At 40.2% G+C, this 8,281-nt stretch overlaps 1 protein-coding gene and 1 pseudogene across 1 annotated transcript in view; one reads left to right on the top strand and one right to left on the bottom strand.

Moving 5' to 3' along the window:
* Nucleotides 1-671: 671 nt before the first annotated feature.
* On the top strand, nt 672-7,443 carry LOC137980997 (uncharacterized; annotated as a pseudogene).
* Nucleotides 7,444-8,101: 658 nt separating this feature from the next.
* LOC137979620 (adenosine receptor A2b-like) overlaps nt 8,102-8,281 on the bottom strand; it is a 3,167-nt gene continuing 2,987 nt past the window's right edge. The window contains exon 1 of the mRNA XM_068826930.1: nt 8,102-8,281. This exon is cut by the window's right edge and continues 2,987 nt beyond it. The gene's annotated coding sequence lies outside the window, so the exon portion shown is untranslated.

The raw sequence follows: 8,281 nt of genomic DNA, 5'->3' as shown, positions 1-8,281 counted from the left end.
AAATTTTTACAAAGAAAGCCCTCCCATACCGACACACTACCTTCGAAAAATGCTTAGACTAATTCTCAAAGAAAAATTCTTTCCGATTAAATGGAAAGCATTATCTTCACACTCACGGGACGGTTATGAGAACGAAAATGGCTATTTCCTTTGTCATCATCATCATCATCATCATCATCTTCACTTATACCTCGCTACCTAACGTCAAAACGAAACGAAACTGATCACAGTTTTTCTTTCTAACAAAAGTAATTCTTTTTCTTTTTGCAGATCTGGCTCTCACATCGCTCCTATCCATTGTGCTTCATGGATTAATCGACGTCTGATTCTTATTAACGAAGTATGAGAAACGTGATCTTCCTTGGGAACATTTTCGCTAAGAAGTCCTCGAAGTGACATTCAAAACGTGACAATGCGAAAGTACCGATCATGTCCCAGTCTCACGAAATTCGTGGCCGGTTACCTTTTCGCCTGCGCGGTTGTATACATTTATTATCGTCATTACTTGTTGAATGAGGGCGATTATACCACGCCATTGCCCGCAGATGTTCCATGCGATGAAATGCTCAGAGCAATAGAAACGTTCTCATCGGGTAAAGATTTATCATTGCCAAACTCGTTGCTTGAAGCTTTTTACAAGAGCAAGCTTTTAAAGAAACGTTCTGGTTTCTATGAAATTCGCTGGCATTAATGACTTAAGCCTCGGTGAATTGCATTTCTATCCAACCAAGGGGAAAATATCAGAGACAAGAGATCCCGTTGCCTCTTCAGTTACTGAGCTCATTTTTAATGTTAGCAGCAAAATCAACAATAGTTCTGAAGATTTCGATAAACAGCGAAATGCTAACTTGAGAAAAGGAAAGATATCAGCCAAACATGACAATATTTATATGACAGATCCCACCTACGATGCTCCTAATATGGAGGATAGTTCTTCTCAAATACGTGTTGATCATAATCGTTTGGTGACTTCGAAACGATTTCAAGCTTTTCGTCGTGATTGGTTCCGTCAGCGCCGCGCACGCGTAGACTGGAAGAGAATGATCATACCTTGCCTTGACAACATGGAGTGGGGACTGGTGAAGAATAAATCGAAGCAGCGCCCGAGCGAGTCTTGTATTAAGATATTAGACCGGCGGGAGAGTTCAGGAAGATTTTTATCCAATCAAAGACTGCGGATAATCGAACGAAACGGATTGGTGGCGACACTTGGAGAGTTTATGTCCAGGGTCCATCGAGTGTAGCATGCACTTTATTTGATCATGAAAACGGAACTTATGAGGCATTGTTTCTGCTCACAGAACCTGGAAACTATCACTTAATGATCTACCTTGATTACAGTCTTTGTGATGCCTTCAAGGATCTACCACGTGACTGGTTCATAATCGGGAATGCTCAAGGGAAGTATCAAAAAGAGGGACTTTTGGGGACACTTGACGAGAGCTTACTGGAGTCCTTTAAAGACGGGGACCCCGTTATTATAAATGTACCAGACGCGCATGTTAATGCAACTTTTACAGGTAAGATCGCAGCACAATTCTGCTCCTAGAAAAAGAACAGACGATAAAAATCCAAGTATTTCATCAAGGTAATAAGGAGCTTACGAAAGACCACGGCAACCAGAATGCCAGCAAACTGCATATCTAAAGAGCAGAAACAATACTGGCTTTGTGCCCTATACACAATCTCGTACGTAGGCTTTTGGCTTTTAATAAGCTAAACAGTAGAAACACAATGCTTTCGTAACTGTTCTTGTGACTGTCACTGTACCAACTGAGCTTTAAATCGACTTAGTGCTGAGCTATGAATCCACTCAGTTGGGAGCAGGTGAATTTGTTGGGTTCATGTGCCACGTGATCCCAACAGATTGACCTGTTCCCGTGAAAGGAATGATGAATGAAAGAAATGTATGTTTGAAGTGTAGGTTATAGAAGGAAATGTTCCTCGCACTTAAATGGCCTATTTAAGCACTTTTCACTTTATAGACACCTAAAAAGTTCACTTCGAATCCCTTTGAACCCGCTTGAATTTTTGATCTGTCTTTGAAGTAACACTGAATTCCTTAAATTGTCCACTGAGTTAAGTGCGAAGGATCACTTCTATCTTCCGTGTATAACCCCCACTTTCTTAAGTCAGCCAGTCAATTTGTCAGGCCTAAGGCTTGATCGGGAGCTGTTCTACTTTGTCGTTCTCCATCGTGGACCACTCGGCATAGCAGTCGACAGTTCCTCAGCGGTCTCTAACCTTGGCTCAGTATGATTTCTAGCCGTTAGTGGTTGACTGGGAGAAGCGCGGAGCGCAGCTAGAAACCAACAGCTGGATATCTGAGCCTATCATTAACCCAGCATCACTCTCTTTCCAATACATCCATGTACGTTACTCTTCTCAGTTGTCACAATCACATAACCTGCAAAAGCCGTATATACGTAGTCGCAGACTTGAACGTTGGATCTCGGGAGAAATTGGCCATTTATGCATAGCCCAATTTCTTGCGGAAATATTCACGAGTTGTCTTCGATAAACAACATTTCAGCTGACTAAACCGTTTAAAACATTCTCGTTCAGGTTTGAGTTGATGCTGAATTTATTATAATATGGACAAGCAGCTTTATGAGAGCCATGGAATGGCAACGCAAAAGGGCGAGGGAAAGGAGACAAGAGAAGGCTTATTGAAAACCGAGATAGTACTCTGACTTGTATTCGGTGAAAAAGGTTCCCAACATCTTTTTGTATTCTTTTTATTAACGTATAAGCCTTGAATAGCCTAGCACAAGTACTCTACAAATCGCCGAGACAATACAGCAGCGCAGATCAAGTTAAATCTGATGGAAGCAAATGTTGAAAAACCGACCGGACTTCCTAGAGAAAAACCGCTTGAGGCAAACTACTGAACCAGCACACTCAACCGACACGATACGCCGAGTTTTTGCCTTTTTTTTTTTTTTTTTTCATGTAAACTTTTCAGCTAAAAATTCCTTTCTTTTTCTTCTTTCTTCGATTAAAAACACTTCAAAACGGTCTTGGTTCTTGTTCTGAGTTCTGCAATCAGTTATGGGATGGGTTTGGTCGATGGGTGAAGAATACATGGCGACCATACATAGAAGGTCTGTAAATTCCTTTAGTTGTCAAAAAAATTATAAGAGAATCTTCTTTGCAGGGAACTCTGTCCACGCCAACTAATTAAGATGACAACCTCTTAGCAGCTACTATAACTTTCACAAGCCTTATTTGCATGAATGTAAAATATACGGATTTGGCCAAGCCTAAAAGCGGAGCTGAATGAAGGTGAAGGGGGTAGTTTCTAAAGAAACTGTGGTGCTGCGTCGGTGGGGAAGTAGTATACAAAAATTTGGTTTTATCAACGGAGTTGAAAATGTAAATTGGCCACCGTACAGAGATTCTAAAAGCTGACGTTTCGAGCGTTAGCCCTTCGTCAGAAACGCTCGAAACGTCAGCTTTTAGAATCTCTGTATGGTGGCCAACTTACATTATCAACTCCGTTGATAAAACCAAATTTTTGGTATAAAAGCGGAGCTCCCGTGTTATGTCCAATAGCCAAAAAACACTGGTTGCATCGCAGAGTTTCACATTGGCATACATGGAGGGGTAGACGGTCGAACGGTGACTAAAACCAAATTTTCTCGCACAGATGGGTTACCATACTTTCTTATCTATGGTGCTCCGCGAGTGCGCCTTCTTCGCGCGGAGCTCCGCTATGATTATATAAACCGATAAAACGTCTCTATCGCGGCTCCCTAGAAACACGTGCTACCACGAAATGCATGGAAGATATTAGACGGTGGCGAGAAAATATGAATTTTCTGTTTGAAAGGCAAGAACATCTCACGAGTGAATGCAGCGAACGAGTGGGATACACGGCAGAGATTGAAAAGCATGCTTTAATAAAGATACGGGGTATTTATTGGAGACTTCACTGTATATAAACAATTCTTTTGTTATTTAAATTTTGCCAACCACAGAAAAAAAGAATGCTTTGTTTCAACAGCCAATAGATCTCTGATTGGCACGTTAATGACAATAGATGACGTAACGTTGAGTATCGCTATACAAACAAAAGAGGCGGGAAAAAAGGCGGGAATCGTAACGTCTGTGCTCAATATGACACTTCGTGTCACGTATTCAGATCCGGGGTTAGTGGTCGTATTCATTCCATGAGTGTTTTAGCTCTCTTCCATATAATATAATGGAATATATCAACTTCTCACATATTTCAACTTTGGAAAAGAATGAAACGAATTTTCGAAAGATCATTCAGATAGTTGAGCAACTTCAGCAATTTCAGACGAAGCACAAAAAAAAAACCCAGGCTTGATCTGGATTCGAGCCCATGACCCATGATCATGTGATTGAGTTTCACTTGCGCATGCTCTTTAAGCAATTAGGGTGCGTTCGATTGACCCTATTCCGGAATAAGAATAAGCAGAGTGGTGATTTAAAACGGTGCGTCTGGCGTTTTGAAGCTACAAGGATAATAAAGATATGTTTGAAATAGCATTTTAGCAAGTGTTTGATAATTTTAATGTAAATCTCCGTTAAAGCGAAGGATTTCTAACTTCTGTTCCATGTATTCCTATTCCGGAATACGGAATACGCGCCCTTAATTTCTTCTTTATTATATATAAAACAAATAGATTCCATGTTGCCGTGTGTCTGTTCAGCTGATAGATCACAGAAGACGTCAAAATGTGGTAAGAACATCAGTGACACACTCGGCTATTGCCTTGTGTGCCACGTTTTTGTTCTTACCACATTTTGACGTCATCTGTGATCTATCAGCTGAACAGACGCACGGCAACAAGAAATATATTTGTTGAATACACGGTGTGTAGAAGCAGATGATAAGCTGAGGTGGCCGTGTCTAACAAATAAAAATGCAACTTACATCAAGCCGATTAGCGATATAGTAAAATAAAGAAAGAAAATACGAAGAGTTACATGCTAAAAAGCTAAAAATAGTCATTAGTAACATCAATATAAAAGAAAGTCATCATCAACGTCGTTCCCACGGTCTCTCTACTCTGTCTCCTTTGAAAAGAGACTCTGGGAACGAGGTTGAGTCATCATGGCTTGAAATCGAGCGATATTTCATTTAAAATATTTTTGACTGATATTTGCTGAACTTCTTGCATATTAATGAGTCATCTAACAGATTCCATACTCTGCTGCCTCTGTAGGCAAGCGATTTCTTTAAAATTTGAATTCAATTGCGAGTTCAAGTTTATCCCATACAAGAGGAAAACCTTGATCCTAGTTAGTTGCTCAACTAATGTGACTGCGATGACCCTTGCAACTTTCATTTCAAAATACACACTGCTCATGCAAACTGAGGTTTGAGGAGAAATCGAAAGGCGCCCTTAAGTTCGATCACGTTGACATCGGACCTAAATTGGTGTCTGTTCTGGCTCAAGCAGGAAATTGTACTTTAACCGAATACGTTCAATACTTGTTACCCTTATGTAAAACACGTTACCCTCTTTTCCGTGACTGCAGAATCTACCGGCTGGTCGCTTCCACTCGGATATCAGCGAAATGGTTCACTGTGGATATATGGGGATTCCCTGGCGCTCCGTCTCATGCATTCAGCGCGTGACCACTTGCTTTGCCGGACGTTGTACAAGCGATGTTTGCACAGTTACAACTGGATTTATCCCGTCGGTGACGAGGCGAGGAGCAAAAAAGAAGACGATGATCTGGATTTCAGTCCTGGGAGAGTTATCGATGATATTCTTAAAGTCCTACAGGAGCCGTACATGCAAACAGATAGGGATTAACTTTACAACCTACCAAGAACTCATTCAAGACCTTATTCACGGCTTGAAGGAAACAGAAGTTGATTCGCGAGGCATCAGACTTCCCAAATACAAAGGTAAAGTGATCTGGAAAACATCGACCGCTATACACAAAGAAAAAGCTTCAGCAAAGAACATGACCCAATGGAGATTTTTTACCACACAGGTATATGAGCCAAACTTGTAACACCTTGGATCGGAATATTTAGAAGTCGCAGTTGTTTACGACTTTCTCAGAGTTAAAATTTAAGTTCAGGGATATTTTGTTCTCTCACACTGTTTGGCGCCATCACGTGACCTTGTCAATCATAAAAAAATGGTCATGGTACAAAATACATGCCGGAAATAAAAAGAGCGTAATGAAATTAATAAGAAGGTCAATTTTGAGGCTACTGACATTTATGTGAGAGAGTTTAAAGTGATTTTAATGCTCAAAAAATATACTGCTCGATTGCAAGATTTGCGCATGCCCTCCAGCACAGAATTCTTTTATATTTTTTGAACTTTCAACACTGCTCTAAAATCACGCACTTAAACGACAGTGGCCTCAAAAATCGACCTTCTTATCAATGTCTTCAGTCTCCCTCTTTCCATTTCTGGCATCTATTTTGTACCACGATTGACGTGGTCACGTGACACGGTCATGCAAAGAGCCTATTCGGTTTTACAGTTTTAAAACAACATACAAAAACCCCAACCAATTTCTTAAGTGAGTACGCCTCCTCCTAGTTGAGATCTTCAACCATGTTATTTTTTCTTTGAATTCTAAGGCCGTCTCTTCCTTTTTTTCTCCGTTTACCATTGAATTCGTTTCCTGAGTTTGGGTCGGTCGTTAGGAGTAAAAAAAATTGAAAAATGTTTTTATACTCCGTTGCGAGTGTCTTTCTTTCTTAAAAAATAAAAAGGTAAACGATCAGGGCTCTGTTGTTCAGAAGGTGAATAACGCTGTCCAGCGGATAAACACTAGCAAAAACAATTTAGTTATCCAGTGGATAGTGATTTATCCAGTGGGTAGCTGGAATAACTGGGGTCAGGAGTGTTCGTTTTGGACCCGATAAAACACGACTGTATAGGCTTCGCCTCGTGGTTTTTGACCCGATAAAACACGACCTGCAAGTTTATTGAGCGGCTTTAAAAACATTCCACAAAAAGCATATCCCTCTGGAGTCAATAAAATGGTGCAAAATGTGAGAGGAAGATATTAGTTTTCTTTATATAAAGAATTCTAATGTGGAGTGTTTTATCGGGTTTAAAGCTAATCTTTTATCGGTGTTGTAATACCGGTAGGCTGTTTCTCTCATGAATTATTGAGGAGTTGATATTGCTTTATACCGAAGAGTACTTCCACTTTAAATAAACCATTTAAATGTTTTTTTTTTTTTGTTATACATTCATTTCAGCGAGTTGCCCTGTTCAGTGCCTACAGTATGTCAGCGATGTGCGAAGCAGGGTTTGACGTCATAGACGTGTATCCCATGACCGATTCGTACCCTGCTGGTACTGACGACGTGGTACACTACCCAAATCACGTGTTCAATGCCGTGGAAAAGCTGTTAGAGAAGTACAAAGCTAACAAGAATAAGAGGCTGGACAAAATGAGAAGAAAAGCAGAATAAAACGCTGTATAGGGTAATACTTTTTAAAGTTGAAGCAACAGAAAATATTGCCTCTTAGTTCAAATTGCAGGAAGGTTATAAAAAGCTTGATAAATGCAATAGGACACATTGGATTTGAAAAGATAGACACTGGCACAACTTGGACAAGGAATGTTGAAGAACGAGCATTGCTGATCACCTTGCAACACAATTTTCCGGCACAGCCCAATCTAGGAAGTGCTCAGGTCCAAGACAAACAACCGTCCTTCTGTTAAGAAAGTTTCTACTAGTCGAAAACAGTTAAGACATTTCAAATGAAATCAAATCAGTGGTGGATTTGCAAGAAAATATTAATTTCTGGATGGCCGCTACACGATTTACAACCATGTCAAGTAAGAATAACGGCACAACGATTAAAACAACGGGAAGTTATATTATATTATCAGAAGATGTTTTCGCAGGTGTCACTCAAGTGCAACGTACTGATGCTCACTGTCCGATGTCTGCTTTGTACGCGTGTTCTGACTTAACGTAATGTAAGCTACTCTACGGTGTCGAATCATTATCCTTTGTGGGAACATTTCGTTCACGTGTTCTGGGCAGTGAAAAATTATCTTGTGAGCTCTCTTCTTTTCCACCCCAGTTTCCAGGATCTTTCATTCCCCCACCCCAGAGGTAGATGAAAGACCTTGGGAACCTATAATTTTGTTTCATGACGTTCATGTAAGCAACAGGAAAAAGCAAGAATTTCATATCCTTGAATTTACTCGTGATACATAGATCTTTGTCAACTGCTTAGTGGAAATCCCACAGTATTTTTCAGCAGAACTATGTCATTCGAATGTGGCATCCATATTTGTAAGATGTCTAATTCTA

Source organism: Montipora foliosa, chromosome 12, assembly GCF_036669935.1.
Source record: "Montipora foliosa isolate CH-2021 chromosome 12, ASM3666993v2, whole genome shotgun sequence".
Taxonomy (NCBI): domain Eukaryota; kingdom Metazoa; phylum Cnidaria; class Anthozoa; order Scleractinia; family Acroporidae; genus Montipora; species Montipora foliosa.
The sequence above is the reverse complement of the archived record's forward strand: the minus strand, read 5'-3'. Positions and strand labels throughout refer to the sequence as shown.